A 3976-nucleotide genomic window follows, 5' to 3' on the forward strand; every position below is an offset into this window, starting at 1 on the left:
ACTCGAGGTACAACAGAGCTCCACACCTTAATCTATGGTGTGTAGAAACTCCACCGTTGAAAATACATAAGAACAAGGTCTTGGCATGGCCGTGAGGCCAGCCCCATGATCTAAGATAGCATAAGACTACTCAAAGATAGCTACCAAGATGAAAATACAATAGCAAAAGGTCCTATTTATAGAGAACTAGTAGTTTAGGGTTTACAAAAATGAGTAAATGACGTATAAATCCACTTTCGGGCCCACTTGGTGTGTGCTTGGGCTGAGAATTGAAGCATTTTCGTGTAGAGACTTTTCTTGGAGTTAAACGCCAGCTTTTGTACCAGTTTGGGCGTTTAACTCCCACTTCTGTGCCAGTTCCGGCGTTAAACGCCGGGCAGTCTTGAGCTGATTTGGAACACCGGTTTGGGCCATCAAATCTCAGAGAAAGTATGGACTATTATATTGATGGAAAGCCCATGATGTCTACTTTCCAACGCAATTGAGAGCGCACCAATTGGGCTTCTGTAGCTCCAGAAAATCCACTTCGAGTGCAGGGAGGTCAGAATCCAACAGCATCTGCAGTCCTTTTTCAGCCTCTGAATCAGATTTTTGCTCAGGTCCCTCAATTTCAGCCAGAAAATACCTGAAATCATAGAAAAACACACAAACTCATCCCTCAATTTAAGCCAGAAAATACCTGAAATCACAGAAAAACATACAAACTCATAGTAAAGTCCAGAAAAGTGAATTTTAAATAAAAACTAATAAAAATATAATAAAAACTAACTAAAAACATACTAAAAATAATGCCAAAAAGCGTATATATTATCCGCTCATCACAAGGCCAAACTTAAATTGTTGCTTGTCCCCAAGCAACTGAAAATCAAATAGGATAAAAAGAAGAGAATATACAATAAATTCCAAAATATCAATGAAACTTAGCTCCAATTAGATGAGCGAGACTAGTAGCTTTTTGCCTCTAAACAGTTTTGGCATCTCATTTTATCCTTTGAGGTTCAGAATGATTGGCATCTATAGGAACTCAGAATTCAGATAGTGTTATTGATTCTCCTAGTTAAGTATGTTGATTCTTGAACACAGCTACTTTATGAGTCTTGGCCGTGGCCCAAAGCACTTTGTTTTCCAGTATTACCACCGGATACATCCATGCCACAGACACATAAATGGGTGAACCTTTTCAGATTGTGACTCAGCTTTGCTAGAGTCCCCAATAAGAGGTGTCCAGGGTTCTTAAGCACACTCTTTTTGCTTTGGATCACGACTTTAACCGCTCAGTCTCAAGTTTTCACTTGACACCTTCACGCCACAAGCACATGGTTAGGGACAGCTTGGTTCAGCCGCTTAGGCCAGGATATTATTCCTGTAGGCCCTCTTATCCACTGATGCTCAAAGCCTTGGATCCTTTTTATTTTTACCCTTGCCTTTTAGTTTAAAGGGCTCTTGGCTTTTTCTGCTTTTTTTTTTGAATTCACTGCCTTTTCTTGCTTCAAGAATCATTTTTATGATTTTTCAGATCCTCAGTAACATGTCTCCTTTTTCATCATTCTTTCAAGAGACAACAATTTTAACATTCATGAACAACAAATTCAAAAGACATATGCACTGTTCAAGCATACATTCAGAAAACAAAAAGTATTGTCACCACATCAATATAATTAAACTAGTTTCAAGGATGAATTCGAAATCATGTACTTCTTGTTCTTTTGTAATAAAAACATTTTTCATTTAAGAAAGGTGATGGATTCCTAGGACATTCATAACTTTAAGGCATAGACACTAAGACACTAATGATCATGTAATAAGACACAAACATAGATAAACATAAGAATAAAAATTCGAAAAACAGAAAAATAAAGAACAAGGAGATTAAAGAACGGGTCCACCTTAGTGATGGCGGCTTGTTCTTCCTCTTGAAGATCTTATGGAGTGCTTGAGCTCCTCAATGTCTCTTCCTTGTCTTTGTTGCTCCTCTCTCAAGATTCTTTGATCTTCTCTAATTTCATGGAGGAGGATGGAATGTTCTTGGTGCTCCACCCTTAGTTGTCCCATGTTGGAACTCAATTCTCCTAGGGAGGTGTCCCATGTTGGAACTTAATTCTCCTAGGGAGGTGTTGATTTGCTCCCTATAGTTTTGTGGAGGAAAGTGCATCCCTTGAGGCATCTCAGGGATTTCATGATGAGGAATTTCCTCATGTCCATGAGTGGGATCTCTTGTTTGCTCCATCCTTTTCTTAGTGGTATCCATGAGAACTTGGTCCAACCTTTGATCAAAGTTGACCCTTTGTGAGTTTAAAAGGGACCTCGGAGATCACCTTCTTCTTGGCCACAACTTCATAGAAGTGGTCTTGATGCACCCTTGAGATGAATCTCTCCATCTCCCATGACTCGGAGGTGGAAGCTTTTGCCTTCCCTTTCCTCTTTCTAGAGGTTTCTCCGGCCTTAGATGCCATAAATGATTATGGAAAAACAAAAAGCAATGCTTTTACCACACCAAACTTAGAAGGTTTGCTCGTCCCAAGCAAAAGAAGAAAGAAAGGAGTAGAAAAAAAAGAAAATGGAGGAGATGGAGGGGGCTTTGTGGTTCGGCCAAGGGGGAGAAGTAGTGTTTAGGTTGTGTAAAAATGAAGGAGTGAAGAAGGGATTATATAGGGGTGGAGAGATGGGTAGGGTTTGGCCATTATGGGTGGGTTTGGGAGGGAAAGTGGTTTGAATTTGGATGGTGGGGTAGGTGGGATTTTATGAAGGATGGATGTGAGTGGTGAAGAGAATGGTGGGATTTGATAGGTGAGGGGTTTTTGGGGAAGAGGTATTGAGGTGATTGATGAATGGGTGAAGAAGAGAGAGAGTGGTGGGGTAGGTGGGGATCCTGTGGGGTCCACAGATCCTGAGGTGTCAAGGATAGCTCATCCCTGCACCAAGTTGCATGTAAAAATGCCCTTTCTGCCAATCCTGGCGTTAAACGCCGGGCTGCTGCCCCTTTCTGGCATTTAACGCCAGCTTCTTGCCCATTCCTGGCGTTAAATGCCAGTCTGGTGCCCCTTTCTGGCGTTAAATGCCCAGAATAGTACCAGACTGGGCTAGGAAGGGTCTGCCAAGGATGATGGATTCATCCATGCACTTCCTAGTCTCTAGGATTATGAAATCAGCAGGGATGTAATGGTCTTCAACCTTTACCAGAACATCCTCTACAAGTCCATAAGCTTGTTTTCTTGAATTGTCTGCCATCTCTAGTGAGATTCTTGCAGCTTGTACCTCAAAGATCCCTAGCTTCTCCATTACAAAGAGAGGCATGAGGTTTATGCTTGACCCTAGATCACACAGAGCCTTCTTAAAGGTCATGGTGCCTATGGTACAAGGTATCGAGAACTTCCCAGGATCCTGTCTCTTTTGAGGTAATCTCTGCCTAGTCAAGTTATCCATTCTTTGGTGAGCAAAGGGGGTTCATCCTCCCAAGTCTCATTACCAAATAACTTGTTATTTAGCTTCATGATTGCTCCAAGGTACTTACCAACTTGCTCTTCAGTGACATCTTCGTCCTCTTTAGAGGAAGAATACTCATCAGAGCTCATGAATGGCAGAAGTAAATCCAATGGAATCTCTATGGTCTTAGTGTGAGCCTCAGATTCCCATGGTTCCTCATTAGGGAACTCATTGGAGGCCAGTGGACGTCCATTGAGGTCTTCCTCAGTGGTGATCACTGCCTCTTTCTCCTCTCCAAATTCGGCCATGTTGATGGCCTTACACTCTCCTTTTGGATTCTCTTCTGTATTGCTTGGAAGAGTACTGGGAGGGAGTTCAGTAACTTTTTTACTCAGCTGACCCACTTGTGCCTCCAAGTTTCTAATGGAGGATCTTGTTTCAGTCATAAAACTTTGAGTGGTTTTGATTAGATCAGAGACCATGGTCGCTAAATCAGAGTGGCTCTGCTTAGAATTCTCCGTCTGTTGCTGAGAAGATGATGGAAAAGGCTTGC

The sequence above is a fragment of the Arachis duranensis genome, chromosome 3 (assembly GCF_000817695.3).
Source record: "Arachis duranensis cultivar V14167 chromosome 3, aradu.V14167.gnm2.J7QH, whole genome shotgun sequence".
Taxonomy (NCBI): Eukaryota; Viridiplantae; Streptophyta; class Magnoliopsida; order Fabales; family Fabaceae; genus Arachis; species Arachis duranensis.